The sequence below is a fragment of the Cryptomeria japonica genome, unplaced genomic scaffold (genome assembly GCF_030272615.1).
Source record: "Cryptomeria japonica unplaced genomic scaffold, Sugi_1.0 HiC_scaffold_69, whole genome shotgun sequence".
In the NCBI taxonomy this organism is placed as follows: Eukaryota; Viridiplantae; Streptophyta; class Pinopsida; order Cupressales; family Cupressaceae; genus Cryptomeria; species Cryptomeria japonica.
This window is the reverse complement of record NW_026728891.1, coordinates 100,001-125,000: the sequence shown is the minus strand read 5'-3', so window position 1 is coordinate 125,000 and position 25,000 is coordinate 100,001. Positions and strand designations below refer to the sequence as shown.

Sequence of the window (25,000 nt, the reverse complement as noted above, 5' to 3'; positions counted from 1 at the left end):
TGCACGCGACCGAGTAAGGCCACTCAGAGACATCCATTTCCCAGGCATATGCCCCCTACGCACTTTTGGTGGTGCACCCCGCACGAACAATCCCGCCTCGACCAGCCTGAACAATTCCCCTCTCGAAGGAAGGCCTCGGCCTTAATCGTCCACGACAAACAGCTCGACGAGGCATGAAGCACCCACGGGAGCCGGAGCATGACGATGCAGAGTCTCGGTTCACAGGAGCCTGGGAAGAACATCCCGTACGGAACCCTTTACCCGAAAACATCCGAACCGCACATGCTCGCGACAGTCCTGCCGTTAGAGAATGCACCGTGCACGCGACCGAGTAAGGCCACTCAGAGACATCCATTTCCCAGGTATATGCCCCCTACGCACTTTTGGTGGCGCAACTCGCACGAACAGTCCCACCTCGACCCCGTAAACAAGCTTTTTTGCCTCGAAGAGTTCGTCGGAGACGAAGAAGCAACCTTCAGTGCAAACGTAGCACTCTTTTGTGCAACCGCCCAAACAACGCCCCCTCTACCCTCTGTCGAAACACTCGGCATTGCTGCTCCCTAAGGTGAGCTTCTCCTCATAGGCAATTCCGCTCTTATCCGGTCACGTTTGTGTGCCCGAATTTCGCAAGGCAACCTCCATGGGACATGGAAAAGACTCGAGAAGAGAGCTCGCTCACGGGAGAGAGAAGCCAAGGAGACCACGAGAGTGCTGAGAGTGGGACAGCGCTGAATAGGCGGGAGAAGCCTGCGCGTATAAACGGAGATATATATCCAATTGCAACGAAGGAACGTGCCAAAGATCGAGAACAATGGCAGAAATGCTAGTAACGTGCACTTCGGGACCAACGCATCACCGGAAGACAACCGCCAAACATCGAAAGAGTCGCGATGCTCCGCAACCTACGTGCAAAGCGGTCGCACACCGGGTAAGGGAGTGAGAGCCCCAAACATAGCTGGGCGAGGCGCTCACTCCGCTCTTTAATATCTCGTTAATACCGCCAAGGAAATGGCACAAGCACACACACACAAGCATCCTCGGAAGAGGACAGTTCGAGTGACAGGTCAAATCCAAGAGTTCCGAAGACTACCTCCAGGAACAATCGGGAACAAGACCGATTACAAGTCGTCGAGTCTGTTACTGGGCGAACACGAGATGCGCACAGGAAATCGATCAGCCCTCACAATGGCCCAAGGCCAGAGATCGGACTGCTACGATTTACCCCAACAATCATCGTGCCACTCTTCGCAGAGAGGTGATAGACGCCAACGAGCCCGCGCATAGCAATCGAGGTGTAAAAAGGGCGTTGAAGGCAGGAAGCCTGGACGAAAGAGGCTACGAGGTCACCTCGAAGCGGTCTAAGAATCGGGCGCACTTGGGGCGACTACCAGTGCCAACCCCTTATCCCGCGGTGCGTCCGACACACAGAAATTTCCAAGGCGGCCAAGGAGCCTCCCCGCATAGCAATCGGGGTGTGAGGTTACGGATGCAGCATTGATAGCAATCGAGGTGTGAGGCGAAGGATGCAGAAGTGAGAGCCGAGGGATGTAGCAGAGATAGCAATCGGGGTGTGTGATGCAGAAGAGATAGCAATCGAGGTGTGCGGTGGGAAGGGCCCAGCAGCCAGAATGCATGAAGCGACGGATGAAGCAGTGATGACAACCGGGCTGTGAGGAGAGGAGGGATGCAGCCAAGAAAGCAATCAGGGCTCGAGGCAAGGGATGCATCAAGGATAGCAATCATGTTGTGAGGCGAGATTCCAAAGGCTAAACGTGAGAGGCTGCAGGGTCGACTCAGAGAGGTCTATGCATGTGAGAGGCTGAAAGCAAGGTCGACTCGGAGCGGTCTATGCATCGGGCGCGCTTGGGGCGACTACCAGTGCCAACCCCTTATCCCGCGACGCGTCCGACAAAGAGAACGTTCCAAGGCGGCAGAGGAGGTTACCAGCCGAAGGATGCAGTAGCAATAACAGGTATAGTTCCGCGGCGGCCGAGAAGACTCACCGCATAGGAATCGGGATGCGAGGCGAGGGATGCGGCGGGAAGGCCCCGACGGCTAAACGGAAGAGGCTGCAGGGCCGCCTCGGAATGGTCCAAGCATCGGATGCGATTGGGACGACTACCAGTGCCAACCCCTTATCCCGCGATGCGTCCGATACACAGATAGTTCCAAGGCGGCCGAGGAGCCTCACCGCATATCAATCGGGGTGCGAGGCGAGGGATGGGGCGGGAAGGCCCCAACGGCTAGACGGAAGAGGCTTCAGGGCCACCTCGGAATGGTCCAAGCATCGGACGCGCTTGGGGCGACTGCCAGTGCCAACCCCTTATCCCGCGATGCGTCCGATACACAGATGGTTCCAAGGCGGCCGAGGAGCCTCACCGCATAGCAATCGGGGGTGCGAGGCGAGGGATGGGGCGGGAAGGCCCCAACGGCTAGACGGAAGAGGCTTCAGGGCCGCCTAGGAATGGTCCAAGCATCGGACACGCTTGGGGCGACTACCAGTGACAGCCCCCTATCCCGCGATGCGTCCGATACGAAGATGGTTCCAAGGCGGCCGAGGAGCCTCACCGCATAGCAATCGGGGTGCGAGGTGGGGGATGCGGCGAGATGGCCCCAACGGCTAGACGGAAGAGGCCACAGGGCCGCGTCGGAATAGTCCAAGCATCGGACGCGCTTGGGGCGACTACCAGTGACAACCCCTTATCCCGCGATGCGTCCGATACGAAGATAGTTCCAAGGCGGCCGAGGAGCCTCACCGCATAGCAATCGGGGTGCGAGGTGGGGGATGCGGCGAGATGGCCCCAACGGCTAGACGGAAGAGGCTGCAGGGCCGCCTCGGAATAGTCCAAGCATCGGACGCGCTTGGGGCCACTACCAGTGACAACCCCTTATCCCGCGATGCGTCCGATACGAAGATAGTTCCAAGGCGGCCGAAGAGCCTCACCGCATAGCAATCGGGGTGCGAGGTGGGGGATGCGGCGAGATGGCCCCAACGGCTAGACGGAAGAGGCCACAGGGCCGCCTCGGAATAGTCCAAGCATCGGACGCGCTTGGGGCGACTACCAGTGACAACCCCTTATCCCGCGATGCGTCCGATACGAAGATAGTTCCCAGGCGGCCGAGGAGCCTCACCGCATAGCAATCGGGGTGCGAGGCGAGGGATGCGGCGAGATGGCCCCAAAGGCTAGACGGAAGAGGCTGCAGGGCTGCCTCGGAATAGTCCAAGCATCGGACGCGCTTGGGGCGACTACCACTGCCAACCCCTTATCCCGCGATGCGTCCGATACACAGATAGTTCCGAGGCGGCCGAGGAGGTGGGGGATGCAGCGAGATGGCCCCAACGGCTAGACGGAAGAGGCTGCAGGGCCGCCTCGGAATAGTCCAAGCATCGGACGCGCTTGGGGCGACTACCAGTGACAACCCCTTATCCCGCGATGCGTCCGATACACAGATAGTTCCGAGGCGGCCAAGGAGCCTCACCGCATAGCAATCGTGGTGCGAGGTGGGGGATGCGGCGAGATGGCCCCAACGGCTAGACGGAAGAGGCTGCAGGGCCGCCTCGGAATGGTCCAAGCATCGGATGCGCTTGGGGCGACTACCACTGCCAACCCCTTATCCCGCGATGCGTCCGATACACAGATAGTTCCAAGGCGGCCGAGGAGCCTCACAGCATAGCAATCAGGGTGCGAGGCGAGGGATGCGGCGAGAAAGCCCCAATGGCTAGAGGGAAGAGGCTTCAGGTCCGCCTCGGAATGGTCCAAGCATCGGACGCGCTTGGGGCGACTACCAGTGACAACCCCTTATCCCGCGACGCGTCCGATACACAGATAGTTCCAAGGCGGCCGAGGAGCCTCACCGCATAGCAATCGGGGTGCGAGGCGAGGGATGCGGCGAGAAGGACCCAACGGCTACACGGAAGAGGCTTCGGGGCCGCCTCGGAATGGTCCAAGCATCGGACGCGCTTGGGGCGACTACCAGTGACAACCCCTTATCCCGCGACGCGTCCGATACACAGATAGTTCCAAGGCGGCCGAGGAGCCTCACCGCATAGCAATCGGGGTGCGAGGCGAGGGATGCGGCGAGAACGACCCAACGGCTACACGGAAGAGGCTTCGGGGCCGCCTCGGAATGGTCCAAGCATCGGACGCGCTTGGGGCGACTACCAGTGACAACCCCTTATCCCGCGACGCGTCCGATACACAGATAGTTCCAAGGCGGCCGAGGAGCCTCACCGCATAGCAATCGGGGTGCGAGGCGAGGGATGCGGCGAGAAGGACCCAACGGCTAGACGGAAGAGGCTTCGGGTCCGCCTCGGAATGGTCCAAGCATCGGACGCGCTTGGGGCGACTACCAGTGACAACCCCTTATCCCGCGACGCGTCCGATACACAGATAGTTCCAAGGCGGCCGAGGAGCCTCACCGCATAGCAATCGGGGTGCGAGGCGAGGGATGCGGCGAGAAGGACCCAACGGCTAGACGGAAGAGGCTTCGGGTCCGCCTCGGAATGGTCCAAGCATCGGACGCGCTTGGGGCGACTACCAGTGACAACCCCTTATCCCGCGACGCGTCCGATACACAGATAGTTCCAAGGCGGCCGAGGAGCCTCACCGCATAGCAATCGGGGTGCGAGGCGAGGGATGCGGCGAGAAGGACCCAACGGCTAGACGGAAGAGGCTTCGGGTCCGCCTCGGAATGGTCCAAGCATCGGACGCGCTTGGGGCGACTACCAGTGACAACCCCTTATCCCGCGACGCGTCCGATACACAGATAGTTCCGAGGCGGCCGAGGAGCCTCACCGCATAGCAATCGGGGTGCGAGGCGAAGGATGCGGCGAGAAGGACCCAACGGCTAGACGGAAGAGGCTTCGGGTCCGCCTCGGAATGGTCCAAGCATCGGACGCGCTTGGGGCGACTACCAGTGACAACCCCTTATCCCGCGACGCGTCCGATACACAGATAGTTCCAAGGCGGCCGAGGAGCCTCACCGCATAGCAATCGGGGTGCGAGGCGAGGGATGCGGCGAGAAGGACCCAACGGCTAGACGGAAGAGGCTTCAGGGCCGCCTCGGAATGGTCCAAGCATCGAACGCGCTTGGGGCGACTACCAGTGACAACCCCTTATCCCGCGACGCGTCCGATACACAGATAGTTCCGAGGCGGCCGAGGAGCCTCACCGCATAGCAATCGGGGTGCGAGGCGAGGGATGCGGCGAGAAGGACCCAACGGCTAGACGGAAGAGGCTTCAGGGCCGCCTCGGAATGGTCCAAGCATCGGACGCGCTTGGGGCGACTACCAGTGACAACCCCTTATCCCGCGACGCGTCCGATACACAGATAGTTCCGAGGCGGCCGAGGAGCCTCACCGCATAGCAATCGGGGTGCGAGGCGAGGGATGCGGCGAGAAGGACCCAACGGCTAGACGGAAGAGGCTTCAGGGCCGCCTCGGAATGGTCCAAGCATCGGACGCGCTTGGGGCGACTACCAATGACAACCCCTTATCCCGCGACGCGTCCGATACACAGATAGTTCCGAGGCGGCCGAGGAGCCTCACCGCATAGCAATCGGGGTGCGAGGCGAGGGATGCGGCGAGAAGGACCCAACGGCTAGACGGAAGAGGCTTCAGGGCCGCCTCGGAATGGTCCAAGCATCGGACGCGCTTGGGGCGACTACCAGTGACAACCCCTTATCCCGCGACGCGTCCGATACACAGATAGTTCCGAGGCGGCCGAGGAGCCTCACCGCATAGCAATCGGGGTGCGAGGCGAGGGATGCGGCGAGAAGGACCCAACGGCTAGACGGAAGAGGCTTCAGGGCCGCCTCGGAATGGTCCAAGCATCGGACGCGCTTGGGGCGACTACCGTTGCCAACCCCTTATCCCGCGATGCGTCTGATACACAGATAGTTCCGAGGCGGCCGAGGAGCCTCACCGCATAGCAATCGGGTTGCGAGGCAGATTATTGGGAAGGGAACCCCCTGGGATGCGGCTCAAGCAGTGCCCAAAGGGACTGGAATGCGGAATCACATCGAGAGACCCAAATGCTATACGAGGGCTCAAATCGAATTATCGATTTGGCCACGACATGGACGCATCGGAACGACTACCTTTGCCGAACCACTCGCAATTGCATCCATACCGAAACCAATAGACATTTCCGTTAGAGCCCTCGCATAGCATTCGGGAATCTCGCATGCCCCTCTAAATCGACCAATGCTGGCGCTCAATGAAAATCCGAGCGCTACCACCGTTCGAGCGCCAGCATTGGTCGAGTTAGAGGGGCACGGGGGAGAATGCTCCAGTCAACACCTCCCCTATATAAGTTATTTGTCCGATTCTCGCACAACCGTAGTCTGCCTCGTCGAATCAAACAACGGTCCCAGATTCCGACTTCCGTTCCGTAGAGACCCAAAAGCTAGATGGAGGCTCGCAAGAAAGAGAGTCGGCGCATAGCAATCGGGTTTCTCGAACGTTTAGGGACCGAGCTCACTTGCGGATAGGGCAAAATCCGCCAAGCAACCCAAAAGCTAGACGGGGGCTCGAATCGAATCGCCTAGGCGGCCACAACAACGACGTGTTGGATCGACTACCAGTGCCAAACCATTCAGCAAGACTAGTCTGTGTCGAGGCCGGATAGAGATTCTCAGAGAGCGCCCGCATAGCATTTAGGAGACCTGCCGCGTCCCTCACACTCGACAAATGGTGGTGCACGTTTATAAATCCGAGCGATCCCAACCCTTTCAAGCACCAACATCGGTCGAGATAGAGGGGCACGGAGGGGGCTGCGTGAGACAACACAGTCCCCTATATAAGTTATTTGTCCGATTCTCACACATCCGAAGAATGGTCATCAAATCGGACAACAGCCCAAACTTCCGACTTCCGTCCCAGAAAGCCCAAGAGCTATCTAAAACGTTCATGGCCGGAACTCGATCGCGGCTATACCAGTCCGCCAAGCAACCCAAAAGCTAGACTGGAGCTCTAGTCGAATCACCTCTGTGGCCATTGCAAGGACGTGTTGGAGCGACTACCATTGCCGAACCATTCCGCAGGTCGAGTCCATACCAAGGCCGCATAGAGATTCACGATGAGCTCCTGCATAGCAATCAGGAGACTTGCCGTGTCCATCACAATCGATAAATCCTGGTGCAAGATTTTTGCATCCGAGCGCTCCAACCAGTCGAGCACCAGCATCAATCGACATAAACGGGCACGGGGGGAGGATGCTCGAGAACACTACCTCCCCTATATAAGTTATTTGTCCGATTCTCAAGCAGCCGAAGTCTGGTCATCGAATCGGGTCAAAGACCACAACTTCCGACTTTACCCACAATGCAAGTCATCGAATCGAACATCGGCCCCCGAGTCGGACTCCATGCGTATGTCAGGTCATCGGACCCAAATTCCGCCTTCCTGCGCATGGCGGGCCATCAATATCAACTCGGTCATCGGACCCAAACTCCGCCTTTTTGCGTATGGCACGCCTTCAAATCGGTCATCGGACCCAAATTCCGCCTTCCTGTGCATGGCGGGCCATCAACATCAACTCGGTCATCGGACCCAAATTCCGCCTTTCTGCGCATGGCACGCCATCAACTCGGTCATCGGACCCAAATTCCGCCTTCCTGCGCATGGCAGGTCATCGGACACAAATTCAGACCTCGCCAATATGCCTACGTATCGAATCGGTCATCGGACCCAACTTCCGACTTCATCCATACTGTAGGGTCTTTGAGGTTGGCGCGGTGCGCTCAACCCAGGGAGTCGACCCATCGAAGCATACACCTCCCCTATATAAGCTATTTGTCCGATTCCCACACCTGTGTAGTTTGCACCTCTGACCAGGACATCGACCCCAACTTCCGAACTCGACTGCAACGACGGCACCAGCGCCTTGGTGCGCACCTTGCGACGCACAGTCCCAACATTCGCCTTCCTGCACATGGCAGGTCATCGGACCCAAATTCCGACCTCGCGAGTATGCCTACATATCGAATCGGTCATCGGACCCAACTTCCGACTTCATCCATACCGTAGGGTCTTTGAGGTTGGCGCGGTGCGCTCAACCCGGGGAGTCGACCCAACGAAGCATACACCTCCCCTATATAAGCTATTTGTCCGATTCCCACACCTGTGTAGTTTGCACCTCCGATCAAGACATCGACCCCAACTTCCGAACTCGCCTCCAACGACCGAACCAGCGCCTTGGTGCGCACCTTGCAACGCACAGTGCCAACATTCGCCTTCCTGCACGTGGCAGGTCATCGGACCCAAATTCCGACCTCGCGAGTATGCCTACATATCGAATCGGTCATCGGACCCAACTTCCGACTTCATCCATACCGTAGGGTCTTTGAGGTTGGCGCGGTGCGCTCAACCCGGGGAGTCGACCCAACGAAGCATACACCTCCCCTATATAAGCTATTTGTCCGATTCCCACACCTGTGTAGCTTGCACCTCCGATCAGGACATCGACCCCAACTTCCGAACTCGACTAAAAAGACCGCACCAGCGCCTTGGTGTGCACCTTGCAACGCACAGTGTCAACATTCGCCTTCCTGCACATGGCAGGTCATCGGACCCAAATTCCGACCTCATGAGCATACCTACTAATCGAATCGGTCATCGGACCCAACTTCCGACTTCATCCATACCGTAGGGTCTTTGAGGTTGGCGCGGTGCGCTCAACCTGGGGAGTCGACCCATCGAAGCATACACCTCCCCTATATAAGCTATTTGTCCGATTCCGACACCTGTGTAGTTTGCACCTCCGCTCAGGACATCGACCCCAACTTCCGAACTCGCCTGCAACGACCGAACCAGCGCCTTGGTGCGCACCAAAAGTGCGCACTTTTGGAGGGCACTTTTGTGCGCTCCAAAGGTGCGCACTTTTGGAGGGCACTTTTCTGCGCTCCAAAGGTGCGCACTTTTGGAGGGCACTTTTTGGAGGGCACTTTTCTGCGCTCCAAAGGTGCGCACTTTTGGAGGGCACTTTTTGGAGGGCACTTTTCTGCGCTCCAAAGGTGCGCACTTTTGGAGGGCACTTTTTGGAGGGCACTTTTCTGCGCTCCAAAGGTGCGCACTTTTGGAGGGCACTTTTTGGAGGGCACTTTTCTGCGCTCCAAAGGTGCGCACTTTTGGAGGGCACTTTTTGGAGGGCACTTTTCTGCGCTCCAAAGGTGCGCACTTTTGGAGGGCACTTTTTGGAGGGCACTTTTCTGCGCTCCAAAGGTGCGCACTTTTGGAGGGCATTTTTTGGAGGGCACTTTTCTGCGCTCCAAAGGTGCGCACTTTTGGAGGGCACTTTTTGGAGGGCACTTTTCTGCGCTCCAAAGGTGCGCACTTTTGGAGGGCACTTTTTGGAGGGCACTTTTCTGCGCTCCAAAGGTGCGCACTTTTGGAGGGCACTTTTTGGAGGGCACTTTTCTGCGCTCCAAAGGTGCGCACTTTTGGAGGGCACTTTTTGGAGGGCACTTTTCTGCGCTCCAAAGGTGCGCACTTTTGGAGGGCACTTTTGTGCACTCCAAAGGTGCGCACTTTTGGAGGGCACTTTTCCTGTGCTCCAAAGGTGCACACCTAGGTGAGCACCTTCGACCACACCTTGTAGCACACCAAACTCTGACTTTCGACTTCATCCGCAATGCAGGGTCTTTGAGGTTGGCGCAATGCGCACAACCAGGGGAGTCGACCCATCAAACCCAACACCTCCCCTATATAAGCTATTTGTCTGATTCTCATACATGCGTAGCCTGCAGGAGCAATTAGGACATCGACCCCAACTTTCGGCTTCTAAACGAAAACAAGGTCTTTGAGGTTGGTGTAATGCGAACAACTAGGGGAGTCAACCCATCAAACCCAACACCTCCCCTATATAAGCTATTTGTCTGATTCTCATACATGTGTAGTCTACAGGAGCAATTAGGACATCGACCCCAACTTTTGACTTCTTAACGAAAACAAGGTCTTTGAGGTTGACGTAATGCGCACAACCAGGGGAGTCGACCCATCAAACCCAACACCTCCCCTATATAAGCTATTTGTCCGATTCTCATACATGTGTAGCCTGCAGGAGCCATTAGGACATTGACCCCAACTTTTGACTTCTTAACGAAAACAAGGTCTTTGAGGTTGGCGTAATGCGCACAACCAAGGGAGTTGACCCATCAAACCCAACACCTCCCCTATATAAGCTATTTGTCTGATTCTCATACATGTGTAGCCTGCAACAACGATTAGGACATCCACCCCAACTTCTGAATTCGTCTGCGTTGACCGCACCAAAGGTGCACGCCTTGGTGCTCACCAAAATCCGACTTCCGACTTCTTCTGCTATGCGGGGTCTTTGAGGTTGGCGCAGTGCGCACAACCAGGGGAGTCAACCCACCGAATGCAACACCTCCCCTATATAAGCTATTTGTCTGATTCTCATACATGCGTAGACTGCAGCAATGATTAGGACATCCACCCCAACTTTTGACTTCTTAAACAAGACAGGGTCTTTGAAGTTGGTGCAGTGCACACAACCAGGGGAGTCGACCCATCAAACGCAACACCTCCCCTATATAAAGCTATTTGTCCGATTCTCATACGTGTAGTCTGCAGCAGCGATTAGGACATCGACCCCAACTTCCGAATTCGTTTGCATTGACCGCACCAAAGGTGCACGCCTTGGTGTGCACCCTGGAGTGCACTTTGGTGCTCACCTCGGTGCACACTTTGGTGTGCACCTCGGTGTGCACCAAAGGTGCGCACCTTGGAGCGCACCAAAGGTGTACACTTTGGAGCGCACCACATAGGGTCTTTGAGAGGTTGGCGCAGTGCGCACACCAAGGTGGGTGTTGAGGTGCGTGCCGAGGTGGGTGGGTGCTAGGGTGCGCTCCATGGTGGGTGCCAGGGTGGGTGCGTGCTAGGGTGGATTCCAAAGAGGGTCATAGGGTGGGTGCCAAGGTGGGTTGGTGATATAGTGGGTTCAAAGGTGGGTACTAGGGTGGGTTCCAAGGTGGGTCACAAGTTGGGTGCCAGGATGCGTGGGTGTTAGGTTGGGTGCCAAGGTGGGCTCCTGCGTGGGTGGGTGCTAGGGTGGGTTTCAAGGTGGACGCGAGGGCGGGTGCCAAGGTGGGTAACAAGTTGGGTGTTAGGATGGGTGAGTGCTAGAGTGGGTGCCAAGGTGGGTGGGTGCTAAGGTGGATGCCAAGGTGGTTCACAGGGTGGGTGGGTTCTAGGGTGAGTTCCAAGGTGGGTCACAGGTTCAGTGCTAGGGTGGGTGTCAAGGCGGGTGTCGAGGTGCCTGGGTGCTAGGGTGTGGATGCCAATGTGGGTCATAGGGTGGGTACTAGGGTGGGCTGCAATGTGGGTGCCAAGGTGGGTAACATGCTCGGTGGGTTCTAAATTGGGTGCCAGGGTGGGTGTGCACCCACCTTGCCCGAGGTGGGTGCCAAGGTGCCAGTGTGGGTGGGTGCTAAGGTGGATGCCAAGGTGGGTGAGAAGGTGGGTGATAGGTTGAGTGGTAGGATGGGTGGGTGCCAAGATGGGTCACAGGGTGGGTGCAAGGGTGGGTAGGTGCTAGGGTTGGTGTCAGGGTGGGTGGGTGCTAGGTTGGGTTCCAAGGTGGGTGCGAGGGTGAGTGTCAAGGTGGGTCACAGGTTAGGTGCTAGGATGGGTGAGTGCTAGGGTGCAAAGGTGCCAGGGTGGGTGCTAGGATGGGTCGATGCTAGGGTGAGTGGCAAGGTGGGTCCACAAGTGTCAAGGTGGGTGCCGAGGTGGGTGCCAAGTCGGCGACTGCTATGGTGGATGCCAAGGTGGGTCACGGGGTGGGTGCCAAGTTGCTAGGTTGGGTTCCAAGGTGGGTGCCAACGTGGGTGCTAGGGTGCGTGGGTTAAAGGGTGTGTCACAACGTGGGTGCCAGGATGGGTGCGCACCCACACTGGCCAAGACGGGTGCGGGTGCAAGGTTGGGTTCCAAGCCCGGTCACAGGCTGGGTGCTAGGATGGGTGGGTGCCAAGGTGGGCACCAGGGTGGGTGCACCCACCCTGGCCAAGGTGGGTCACGGGGTGGGTCCTAGGGTGGGTAACGGGGTGGGTACTAAGGTGCGTGCCAAGGTGGGTCATAGGGTGGGTGCCAAGGTGGGCACCAGGGTGGGTGTGCACCAACCCTAGCCAGGGTAGGTCACGGGGTGGTTGTCGGGGTGGGCGTCAAGGAGCCAAGGTGGGTGGCAAGTAGCCAAGTTGCGTGCCAAGGTGGGTGTCGGGGTGGGTGCCAAGGATCCAAGGTGGGTGCCAAGGAACCAAGGTGGGTGTCTGGGTGGGTGCCGAGGTGGGAGCCAGGGTGGGTCCCAAGGTGAGTGCAAAGGTGGGTGCCAGGGTCAAGGTGAGTGCCAATGTGGGTTCCAAGGTGCCAGGGTCAGGGTGAGTGCCAATGTGGGTTCAAAGGTGCTAAGTTGGGTGCGAGGTTGGGTGCGAGGGTGGGTGGGTGCCAAGGTGTGCTAGGTGGAAGCCCGGGTGGGTCGGCATCCCATGGGTGTCGAGTTGGGTGCCTGATGGGTGCTTCTTGTCAAGTTTTAGTCGTCGGGACTCATTTCGAGCCTTAGAGGTCGTTTCTTGTCCGGTTGCCCTGTCTTCGACCTGGGAACCCAATTTTGGTCCTCGGGTCCCATTTTTTTTTGTCTCGCATCCCACTTTTGGCCTGTGGCCTTTTCGGGGTCGATTCTCGTTTTGGGCATCAGAGCATGTTTCTTCTCCTAAAACCCAATATTTGTTTATTAAGTCTCGGAACACATTTTTGTTCTCGTGGACCCATCATGGGTCTTGGAACGCATTTGTGGTCCTTGGGTCCCATTTTGCATCCCGAAACTTGTGTTTTGGTGCTTGATCCCTATTTTGGGTGCCCACCTTGCACCAAGTGCGCACCCGGGGCAAACCGAGCGCCTTGGTGCACCGGGGCAAGATCGAGCGTGCACCCGAGGCGCCCCGAACATGCACCAAGGTGCACTCGGCCCACATGTGAGCGCAGGTCGTTGCGCCCGAGGTGGTGTGTGGGCACCGCGTTGCAGACGGGACACTGCACGCACACGACGCCCCCTCCAGGTGCACGCACGTAGGCCGGGCCGGGTGCACACCCGACGCCCTAGCAAGGTGCGCGCACCCGGGCAGGGCTCACACTTGGCGAACGGGGCGCACTTCGCGAGGGAGGGTGTGCACCTCGACGGGGGTGGGTGGCCGGGGTGGATTCGCACGTGGGTCGCGGTTTGCTAAGTACACACTGCGACAAGCTCATAACGGGTGCGATCATACCAGCGTTAGTGCACCGGATCCCATCAGAACTCCGCAGTTAAGCGCGCTTGGGCCGGAGTAGTACTGGGATGGGTGACCTCCCGGGAAGTCCCGGTGTTGCACCCTTTTTTAGTTTTTCGCCGGGCGTCGCAATGCTATTTGAATAAACCTTTTGCCCGTTTGCGTTCTCGTCGGGGCCGGGCCGGGCCGGGGTGCGCTGCCCGCACTACCGCGCGCGCGGGGGGCGACACCGAGCGCGCACCCGAGGCGCCCCGAGCACACAGGCCACGGTGCAACCCGGGCGTTGTGCGCGCACCCCGGTGCGCCCGAGGTGCTGCGCGCGCACCCAGGTGAAATCGGTGTGCACCTCGGCCAGTGCGCGCTCGGTCGAGTCGCGCACGTTGGCCAAGGTGCACGGTGATGTTTCTTACTCTAAGGTTCCGCACCAGACGCCCGGGACAGGTGAGCGAAGCTGGGCGGGGCCGGGTGCGCGGCCGGGGCAGGTGCACGCAGCTGGAGAGAGCTTTGGAGCACACTTCGGAGCGCACCAATGATGCGCTCCATTCAAAAGTTTCCTGAAAAGGCAAAAAAAGTTGAGATTATAGAATTTCCCACTTGAGAGATTGTAAAAAAAAAAAATTTAAAATGAAGGAAACGCGGGTGCCAAGGTGTGCGCAGCCCAGCCAAGGTGTGCGCACCAAGGCGCCCACCCTGGCGAAGGTGCACGCAAGGTGCGCACCCGAGGCAAACCGGACAATTAACCCAACTTTCGACTTCGCGCGCACCTTGGAGCGCACTTCGGAGCGCTCCTTGGTGCGCACCAATCTTGGGCACCTCGGAGTGCACCATGGCGCCCACCAAGGTGCGCACCCGGGGCAAACCGAGCTCCGACTTCGTGCGCACCTTGGAGCGCACGAAAGGTGCGCACCATGGCGCCCACCAAGGTGCGCAGCCCAGCCAAGGCGTGCGCATCAAGGTGCGCACCCTGGCGAAGGTGCGCACCCGGGGCAAACCGAGCTCCGACTTCGTGCGCACCTTGGAGCGCACAAAAGGTGCGCAACCCAGCCAAGGTGTGCGCACCCCGGTCAAACCGAGCTCCGAATCGTGCGCACCAGAGGTGCACGCCATCGTGCGCACCTTGGAGCACACTTCGGAGCCCTCCTTGGTGCGCGCCGATGTTGCGCACCTCGGAGCGCACCCGGGGAAAACAATGCAATTAACCCGACTTTCGACTTCGTGGGCACCTCGGAGCGCTCTCGGGTTCGCACCTCGGAGCACACCGAGGTGCGCACCTTTGATGCGCTGCCTTCACCAATTTCCAGAAAAGGCAAGAAAACATTGAGAAGGTGTGCGCACCGAGGTGCCCACCCTGGCGAAGGTGCACGCGAGGTGCGCACCCGGGGCAAACCGGGCTCCGACTTCGTGCACGCCGCACCTTGGAGCACACTTCGGAGCGCTCCTTGGTGCGCACCAGGGCGCGCAACCCAGCCGAGGTGCCCACCCCGGCGAAGGTGCACGCGAGGTGCGCACCCGGGGCAAACCGGGCTCCGACTTCGTGCACGCCATGGTGCCCACCGCGGCGAAGGTGCACGCGAGGTGCGCACCCGGGGCAAACCGGGCTCCGACTTCGTGCACGCCGCACCTTGGAGCACACTTCGGAGCGCTCCTTGGTGCGCACCATGGTGCCCACCAGGGCGCGCAACCCCGCCGAAGGTGCACGCGAGGTGCGCACCCGGGGCAAACCGGGCTCCGACTTCGTGCACGCCGCACCTTGGAGCACACTTCGGAGCGCTCCTTGGTGCGCACCATGGTGCCCACCAGGGCGCGCAACCCCGCCGAAGGTGCACGCGAGGTGCGCACCCGGGGCAAACCGGGCTCCGACTTCGTGCACGCCATGGTGCGCACCGCGGCGAAGGTGCGCACCCGGGGCAAACCGGGCTCCGACTTCGTGCACGCCGCACCTTGGAGCACACTTCGGAGCGCTCCTTGGTGCGCACCAGGGCGCGCAACCCAGCCGAGGTGCCCACCCCGGCGAAGGTGCACGCGAGGTGCGTACCCGGGGCAAACCGGGCTCCGACTTCGTGCACGCCGCACCTTGGAGCACACTTCGGAGCGCTCCTTGGTGCGCACCATGGTGCCCACCAGGCCGCGCAACCCAGCCAAGGTGTGCGCACCAAGGTGCACGCGAGGTGCGCACCCGGGGCAAACCGGGGTCCGACTTCGTGCACGCCGCACCTTGGAGCACACATCGGGGCGCTCCCGGGTTCGCACCGGCGTTGCGCACCGTGGTGGGCACCTCGGAGCACACCAAGGTGGGCAGCGAGGTGCGCACCTTTGATGCGATGCCTTCACTAATTTCCATAAAAGGCAAAAAAAAAACGAGATTTTAAAATTTCCGTTTTGAAAGATAGTGAGAAAAAGGGAATGCTGGTGCCATCTTGAGCCCGCCCTGGTGCGCAGCCCAGCCAAGGTGTGCGCACCAAGGTGCCCACCCTGGCGAAGGTGCGCGCCCGGGCAATTAACCCAACTTCCAACTTCGCGCGCGCCAGGGTGGGAGCGCACCCAACAACCGGGCCTGGGAAGAGCCAATGCGAGAAACCCCACCAAACGCTCTGACAAAAAAAGAGGGGGCGCTCCAGTAACCCCGCTTCGGAGCGCACCCTGGGCAAACCCAGCCAAGGTGCCCACCCCGGCCAAGGTGCAGGCGAGGTGCGCACCCGGGGCAAACCGGGCTCCGACAACGTGCACGCCGCACCTTGGAGCACACTTCGTAGCGCTCCCGGGTGCGCACCTCAGAGCACACCAAGGTGGGCAGCGAGGTGCGCACCTTTGATGCGCTGCCTTCACTAATTTCCAGAAAAGGCAAAAAAAAAAGGAGATTTTAAAATTTCCGTTTTGAAAGATAGTGAAAAAAACGGAACGCGCGTGCCATCTTGAGCCCGCCCTGGTGCGCAGCCCAGGTAAGGTGCCCACCCTGGCAAAGGTGCGCACCCGGGCAATTAACCCTACTTCCGACTTCGTGCGCGCCAGGGTGGCAACCGGGCCTCGGAAGAGCCAATGCGAGAAACCCCACCAAACGCTCCGACAAAAAAAGAGGCGGCGCTCCAATAACCCCGCTTCGGAGCGCAGCCGGGGCAAACCCAGCCAAGGTGCCCACCCCGACGAAGGTGCACGCGAGGTGCGCACCCGGGGCAAACCGGGCTCCGACAACGTGCACGCAGCACCTTGGAGCACACTTCGAAGCACTCCCGGGTGCCCACCGGCGTTGCGCACCGTGGTGGGCAGCGAGGTGCGCACCTTTGATGCGCTGCCTTCACTAATTTCCAGAAAAAGGCAAAAAAAAATGAGATTTTAAAATTTCCGTTTTGAAAGATAGTGAAAAAAAAGGAACGCGGGTGCCATCTTGAGCCCGCCCTGGTGCGCAGCCCAGGCAAGGCATGCGCACCAAGGTGCCCACCCGAGGTGCACACCCGGGGCAAACCGGGCTCCGACTTCGTGCAGGCCGCACCTTGGAGCACACTTCGGAGCGCTCCTTGGTGCGCACCATGGTGCCCACCAGGGCGCGCAACCCAGCCAAGGTCTGCACACCAAGGTGCCCACCCCGGCGAAGGTGCACGCGAGGTGCGCACCCGGGGCAAACCGGGCTCCGACTTCGTGCACGCCATGGTGCCCACCGCGGCAAAGGTGCACGCGAGGTGCGCACCCGGGGCAAACCGGGCTCCGACTTCGTGCACGCCGCACCTTGGAGCACACTTCGGAGCGCTCCTTGGTGCGCACCATGGTGCCCACCAGGGCGCGCAACCCAGCCAAGGTGTGCGCACCAAGGTGCACGCGAGGTGCGCACCCGGGGCAAACCGGGGTCCGACTTCGTGCACGCCGCACCTTGGAGCACACATCGGAGCGCTCCCAGGTTCGCACCAGCGTTGCGCACCTTTGATGCGCTGCCTTCACTAATTTCCAGAAAAGGCAAAAAAAAACGATATTTTAAAATTTCCGTTCTGAAAGATAGTGAAAAAAACGGAACGCGGGTGCCATCTTGAGCCCTTCCTGGTGCGCAGCCCAGGCAAGTTGTGCGCACCAAGGTGCCCACCCTGGCGGAGGTGCGCGCCCGGGGCAAACCGGGCTCCGACTTCGTGCACTGCATGGTGCCCACCAAGGCGCGCAACCCAGCCAAGGTGCCCACCGCAGCGAAGGTGCACGCGAGGTGCACACCCGGGGCAAACCGGGCTCCGACTTCGTGCACGCCGCACCTTGGAGCACACTTCAGAGCGCTCCTTGGTGCGCACCAGGGCGCGCAACCCAGCCGAGGTGCCCACCCCGGCGAAGGTGCACGCGAGGTGCGCACCCGGGGCAAACCGGGCTCCGACTTCGTGCACGCCATGGTGCCCACCGCGGCGAAGGTGCGCACCCGGGGCAAACCGGGCTCCGACTTCGTGCACGCCGCACCTTGGAGCACACTTCGGAGCGCTCCTTGGTGCGCACCATGGTGCCCACCAGGCCGCGCAACCCAGCCAAGGTGTGCGCACCAAGGTGCACGCGAGGTGCGCACCCGGGGCAAACCGGGGTCCGACTTCGTGCACGCCGCACCTTGGAGCACACATCGGGGCGCTCCCGGGTTCGCACCGGCGTTGCGCACCGTGGTGGGCACCTCGGAGCACACCAAGGTGGGCAGCGAGGTGCGCACCTTTGATGCGATGCCTTCACTAATTTCCATAAAAGGCAAAAAAAAAACGAGATTTTAAAATTTCCGTTTTGAAAGATAGTGAGAAAAAGGGAATGCTGGTGCCATCTTGAGCCCGCCCTGGTGCGCAGCCCAGCCAAGGTTTGCGCACCAAGGTGCCCACCCTGGCGAAGGTGCGCGCCCGGGCAATTAACCCAACTTCCAACTTCGCGCGCGCCAGGGTGGGAGCGCACCCAACAACCGGGCCTGGGAAGAGCCAATGCGAGAAACCCCACCAAACTCTCTGACAAAAAAAGAGGGGGCGCTCCAGTAACCCCGCTTCGGAGCGCACCCTGGGCAAACCCAGCCAAGGTGCCCACCCCGGCCAAGGTGCAGGCGAGGTGCGCACCCGGGGCAAACCGGGCTCCGACAACGTGCACGCCGCACCTTGGAGCACACTTCGTAGCGCTCCCGGGTGCGCACCTCAGAGCACACCAAGGTGGGCAGCGAGGTGCGCACCTTTGATGCGCTGCCTTCACTAATTTCCAGAAAAGGCAAAAAAAAAAGGAGATTTTAAAATTTCCGTTTTGAAAGATAGTGAAAAAAACGGAACGCGCGTGCCATCTTGAGCCCGCCCTGGTGCGCAGCCCAGGTAAGGTGCCACCCTGGCAAAGGTGCGCACCCGGGCAATTAACCCTACTTCCGACTTCGTGCGCGCCAGGGTGGCAACCGGGCCTCGGAAGAGCCAATGCGAGAAACCCCACCAAACGCTCCGACAAAAAAAGAGGCGGCGCTCCAATAACCCCGCTTCGGAGCGCAGCCGGGGCAAACCAAGCCAAGGTGCCCACCCCGACGAAGGTGCACGCGAGGTGCGCACCCGGGGCAAACCGGGCTCCGACAACGTGCACGCAACACCTTGGAGCACACTTCGAAGCACTCCCGGGTGCCCACCGGCGTTGCGCACCGTGGTGGGCAGCGAGGTGCGCACCTTTGATGCGCTGCCTTCACTAATTTCCAGAAAAAGGCAAAAAAAAATGAGATTTTAAAATTTCCGTTTTGAAAGATAGTGAAAAAAAAGGAACGCGGGTGCCATCTTGAGCCCGCCCTGGTGCGCAGCCCAGGCAAGGCATGCGCACCAAGGTGCCCACCCGAGGTGCACACCCGGGGCAAACCGGGCTCCGACTTCGTGCAGGCCGCACCTTGGAGCACACTTCGGAGCGCTCCTTGGTGCGCACCATGGTGCCCACCAGGGCGCACCCGGGGCAAACCGGGCTCCGACTTTGTGCACGCCGCACCTTGGAGCACACATCGGAGCGCTCCCAGGTTCGCACCAGCGTTGCGCACCTTTGATGCGCTGCCTTCACTAATTTCCAGAAAAGGCAAAAAAAAACGATATTTTAAAATTTCCGTTCTGAAAGATAGTGAAAAAAACGGAACGCGGGTGCCATCTTGAGCCCTTCCTGGTGCGCAGCCCAGGCAAGTTGTGCGCACCAAGGTGCCCACCCTGGCGGAGGTGCGCGCCCGGGGCAAACCGGGCTCCGACTTCGTGCACTGCATGGTGCCCACCAAGGCGCGCAACCCAGCCAAGGTGCCCACCGCAGCGAAGGTGCACGCGAGGTGCGCACCCGAGGTGCACACCCGGGGCAAACCGGGCTCCGACTTCGTGCACGCCGCACCTTGGAGCACACTTCAGAGCGCTCCTTGGTACGCACCAGGGCGCGCAACCCAGCCAAGGTGCTCACCCCGGCGAAGGTGCACGCGAGGTGCGCACCCGGGGCAAACCGGGCTCGGACTTCGTGCACGCCGCACCTTGGAGCACACATCGGAGCGCTCCCGGGTTCGCACCAGCATTGCGCACCTTTGATGCGCTGCCTTCACTAATTTCCAGAAAAGGCAAAAAAAAGAAAAAAATGAGATTTTAAAATTTCCGTTTTGAAAGATAGTGAAAAAAACGGAACGCGGGTGCCATCTTGAGCCCGCCCTGGTGTGCAGCCCAGGCAAGTTGTGCGCACCAAGGCACCCACCCTGGCCAAGGTGGGTCACGGGGTGGGTCCTAGGGTGGGTAACGGGGTGGGTACTAAGGTGCGTGCCAAGGTGGGTCATAGGGTGGGTGCCAAGGTGGGCACCAGGGTGGGTGTGCACCAACCCTAGCCAGGGTAGGTCACGGGGTGGTTGTCGGGGTGGGCGTCAAGGAGCCAAGATGGGTGGCAAGTAGCCAAGTTGCGTGCCAAGGTGGGTGTCGGGGTGGGTGCCAAGGATCCAAGGTGGGTGCCAAGGAACCAAGGTGGGTGTCTGGGTGGGTGCCGAGGTGGGAGCCAGGGTGGGTCCCAAGGTGAGTGCAAAGGTGGGTGCCAGGGTCAAGGTGAGTGCCAATGTGGGTTCCAAGGTGCCAGGGTCAGGGTGAGTGCCAATGTGGGTTCAAAGGTGCTAAGTTGGGTGCGAGGTTGGGTGCGAGGGTGGGTGGGTGCCAAGGTGTGCTAGGTGGAAGCCCGGGTGGGTCGGCATCCCATGGGTGTCGAGTTGGGTGCCTGATGGGTGCTTCTTGTCAAGTTTTAGTCGCCGGGACTCATTTCGAGCCTTAGAGGTCGTTTCTTGTCCGGTTGCCCTGTCTTCGACCTGGGAACCCAATTTTGGTCCTCGGGTCCCATTTTTTTTTGTCTCGCATCCCACTTTTGGCCTGTGGCCTTTTCGGGGTCGATTCTCGTTTTGGGCATCAGAGCATGTTTCTTCTCCTAAAACCCAATATTTGTTTATTAAGTCTCGGAACACATTTTTGTTCTCGTGGACCCATCATGGGTCTTGGAACGCATTTGTGGTCCTTGGGTCCCATTTTGCATCCCGAAACTTGTGTTTTGGTGCTTGATCCCTATTTTGGGTGCCCACCTTGCACCAAGTGCGCACCCGGGGCAAACCGAGCGCCTTGGTGCACCGGGGCAAGATCGAGCGTGCACCCGAGGCGCCCCGAACATGCACCAAGGTGCACTCGGCCCACATGTGAGCGCAGGTCGTTGCGCCCGAGGTGGTGTGTGGGCACCGCGTTGCAGACGGGACACTGCACGCACACGACGCCCCCTCCAGGTGCACGCACGTAGGCCGGGCCGGGTGCACACCCGACGCCCTAGCAAGGTGCGCGCACCCGGGCAGGGCTCACACTTGGCGAACGGGGCGCACTTCGCGAGGGAGGGTGTGCACCTCGACGGGGGTGGGTGGCCGGGGTGGATTCGCACGTGGGTCGCGGTTTGCTAAGTACACACTGCGACAAGCTCATAACGGGTGCGATCATACCAGCGTTAGTGCACCGGATCCCATCAGAACTCCGCAGTTAAGCGCGCTTGGGCCGGAGTAGTACTGGGATGGGTGACCTCCCGGGAAGTCCCGGTGTTGCACCCTTTTTTAGTTTTTCGCCGGGCGTCGCAATGCTATTTGAATAAACCTTTTGCCCGTTTGCGTTCTCGTCGGGGCCGGGCCGGGCCGGGGTGCGCTGCCCGCACTACCGCGCGCGCGGGGGCGACACCGAGCGCGCACCCGAGGCGCCCCGAGCACACAGGCCACGGTGCAACCCGGGCGTTGTGCGCGCACCCCGGTGCGCCCGAGGTGCTGCGCGCGCACCCAGGTGAAATCGGTGTGCACCTCGGCCAGTGCGCGCTCGGTCGAGTCGCGCACGTTGGCCAAGGTGCACGGTGATGTTTCTTACTCTAAGGTTCCGCACCAGACGCCCGGGACAGGTGAGCGAAGCTGGGCGGGGCCGGGTGCGCGGCCGGGGCAGGTGCACGCAGCTGGAGAGAGCTTTGGAGCACACTTCGGAGCGCACCAATGATGCGCTCCATTCAAAAGTTTCCTGAAAAGGCAAAAAAAGTTGAGATTATAGAATTTCCCACTTGAGAGATTGTAAAAAAAAAAAATTTAAAATGAAGGAAACGCGGGTGCCAAGGTGTGCGCAGCCCAGCCAAGGTGTGCGCACCAAGGCGCCCACCCTGGCGAAGGTGCACGCAAGGTGCGCACCCGAGGCAAACCGGACAATTAACCCAACTTTCGACTTCGCGCGCACCTTGGAGCGCACTTCGGAGCGCTCCTTGGTGCGCACCAATCTTGGGCACCTCGGAGTGCACCATGGCGCCCACCAAGGTGCGCACCCGGGGCAAACCGAGCTCCGACTTCGTGCGCACCTTGGAGCGCACGAAAGGTGCGCACCATGGCGCCCACCAAGGTGCGCAGCCCAGCCAAGGCGTGCGCATCAAGGTGCGCACCCTGGCGAAGGTGCGCACCCGGGGCAAACCGAGCTCCGACTTCGTGCGCACCTTGGAGCGCACAAAAGGTGCGCAACCCAGCCAAGGTGTGCGCACCCCGGTCAAACCGAGCTCCGAATCGTGCGCACCAGAGGTGCACGCCATCGTGCGCACCTTGGAGCACACTTCGGAGCCCTCCTTGGTGCGCGCCGATGTTGCGCACCTCGGAGCGCACCCGGGGAAAACAATGCAATTAACCCGACTTTCGACTTCGTGGGCACCTCGGAGCGCTCTCGGGTTCGCACCTCGGAGCACACCGAGGTGCCCACCCTGGCGAAGGTGCACGCGAGGTGCGCACCCGGGGCAAACCGGGCTCCGACTTCGTGCACGCCGCACCTTGGAGCACACTTCGGAGCGCTCCTTGGTGCGCACCAGGGCGCGCAACCCAGCCGAGGTGCCCACCCCGGCGAAGGTGCACGCGAGGTGCGCACCCGGGGCAAACCGGGCTCCGACTTCGTGCACGCCATGGTGCCCACCGCGGCGAAGGTGCACGCGAGGTGCGCACCCGGGGCAAACCGGGCTCCGACTTCGTGCACGCCGCACCTTGGAGCACACTTCGGAGCGCTCCTTGGTGCGCACCATGGTGCCCACCAGGGCGCGCAACCCCGCCGAAGGTGCACGCGAGGTGCGCACCCGGGGCAAACCGGGCTCCGACTTCGTGCACGCCGCACCTTGGAGCACACTTCGGAGCGCTCCTTGGTGCGCACCATGGTGCCCACCAGGGCGCGCAACCCCGCCGAAGGTGCACGCGAGGTGCGCACCCGGGGCAAACCGGGCTCCGACTTCGTGCACGCCATGGTGCGCACCGCGGCGAAGGTGCGCACCCGGGGCAAACCGGGCTCCGACTTCGTGCACGCCGCACCTTGGAGCACACTTCGGAGCGCTCCTTGGTGCGCACCAGGGCGCGCAACCCAGCCGAGGTGCCCACCCCGGCGAAGGTGCACGCGAGGTGCGTACCCGGGGCAAACCGGGCTCCGACTTCGTGCACGCCGCACCTTGGAGCACACTTCGGAGCGCTCCTTGGTGCGCACCATGGTGCCCACCAGGCCGCGCAACCCAGCCAAGGTGTGCGCACCAAGGTGCACGCGAGGTGCGCACCCGGGGCAAACCGGGGTCCGACTTCGTGCACGCCGCACCTTGGAGCACACATCGGGGCGCTCCCGGGTTCGCACCGGCGTTGCGCACCGTGGTGGGCACCTCGGAGCACACCAAGGTGGGCAGCGAGGTGCGCACCTTTGATGCGATGCCTTCACTAATTTCCATAAAAGGCAAAAAAAAAACGAGATTTTAAAATTTCCGTTTTGAAAGATAGTGAGAAAAAGGGAATGCTGGTGCCATCTTGAGCCCGCCCTGGTGCGCAGCCCAGCCAAGGTGTGCGCACCAAGGTGCCCACCCTGGCGAAGGTGCGCGCCCGGGCAATTAACCCAACTTCCAACTTCGCGCGCGCCAGGGTGGGAGCGCACCCAACAACCGGGCCTGGGAAGAGCCAATGCGAGAAACCCCACCAAACGCTCTGACAAAAAAAGAGGGGGCGCTCCAGTAACCCCGCTTCGGAGCGCACCCTGGGCAAACCCAGCCAAGGTGCCCACCCCGGCCAAGGTGCAGGCGAGGTGCGCACCCGGGGCAAACCGGGCTCCGACAACGTGCACGCCGCACCTTGGAGCACACTTCGTAGCGCTCCCGGGTGCGCACCTCAGAGCACACCAAGGTGGGCAGCGAGGTGCGCACCTTTGATGCGCTGCCTTCACTAATTTCCAGAAAAGGCAAAAAAAAAAGGAGATTTTAAAATTTCCGTTTTGAAAGATAGTGAAAAAAACGGAACGCGCGTGCCATCTTGAGCCCGCCCTGGTGCGCAGCCCAGGTAAGGTGCCCACCCTGGCAAAGGTGCGCACCCGGGCAATTAACCCTACTTCCGACTTCGTGCGCGCCAGGGTGGCAACCGGGCCTCGGAAGAGCCAATGCGAGAAACCCCACCAAACGCTCCGACAAAAAAAGAGGCGGCGCTCCAATAACCCCGCTTCGGAGCGCAGCCGGGGCAAACCCAGCCAAGGTGCCCACCCCGACGAAGGTGCACGCGAGGTGCGCACCCGGGGCAAACCGGGCTCCGACAACGTGCACGCAGCACCTTGGAGCACACTTCGAAGCACTCCCGGGTGCCCACCGGCGTTGCGCACCGTGGTGGGCAGCGAGGTGCGCACCTTTGATGCGCTGCCTTCACTAATTTCCAGAAAAAGGCAAAAAAAAATGAGATTTTAAAATTTCCGTTTTGAAAGATAGTGAAAAAAAAGGAACGCGGGTGCCATCTTGAGCCCGCCCTGGTGCGCAGCCCAGGCAAGGCATGCGCACCAAGGTGCCCACCCGAGGTGCACACCCGGGGCAAACCGGGCTCCGACTTCGTGCAGGCCGCACCTTGGAGCACACTTCGGAGCGCTCCTTGGTGCGCACCATGGTGCCCACCAGGGCGCGCAACCCAGCCAAGGTCTGCACACCAAGGTGCCCACCCCGGTGAAGGTGCACGCGAGGTGCGCACCCGGGGCAAACCGGGCTCCGACTTCGTGCACGCCATGGTGCCCACCGCGGCGAAGGTGCACGCGAGGTGCGCACCCGGGGCAAACCGGGCTCCGACTTCGTGCACGCCGCACCTTGGAGCACACTTCGGAGCGCTCCTTGGTGCGCACCATGGTGCCCACCAGGGCGCGCAACCCAGCCAAGGTGTGCGCACCAAGGTGCACGCGAGGTGCGCACCCGGGGCAAACCGGGGTCCGACTTCGTGCACGCCGCACCTTGGAGCACA

General features: G+C 60.6%; 2 non-coding genes across 2 annotated transcripts; both read left to right on the top strand.

The window, feature by feature from the left end:
- The first annotated feature begins 13,267 nt into the window (after nt 1-13,267).
- Nucleotides 13,268-13,386, top strand: LOC131863819 (5S ribosomal RNA). Its single transcript, XR_009362713.1, has one exon. It is a non-coding gene; the product is annotated as a 5S ribosomal RNA (ribosomal RNA).
- A 7,805-nt stretch (nt 13,387-21,191) lies between these two features.
- Nucleotides 21,192-21,310, top strand: LOC131863808 (5S ribosomal RNA). Its single transcript, XR_009362702.1, has one exon. It is a non-coding gene; the product is annotated as a 5S ribosomal RNA (ribosomal RNA).
- Nucleotides 21,311-25,000: the final 3,690 nt, after the last annotated feature.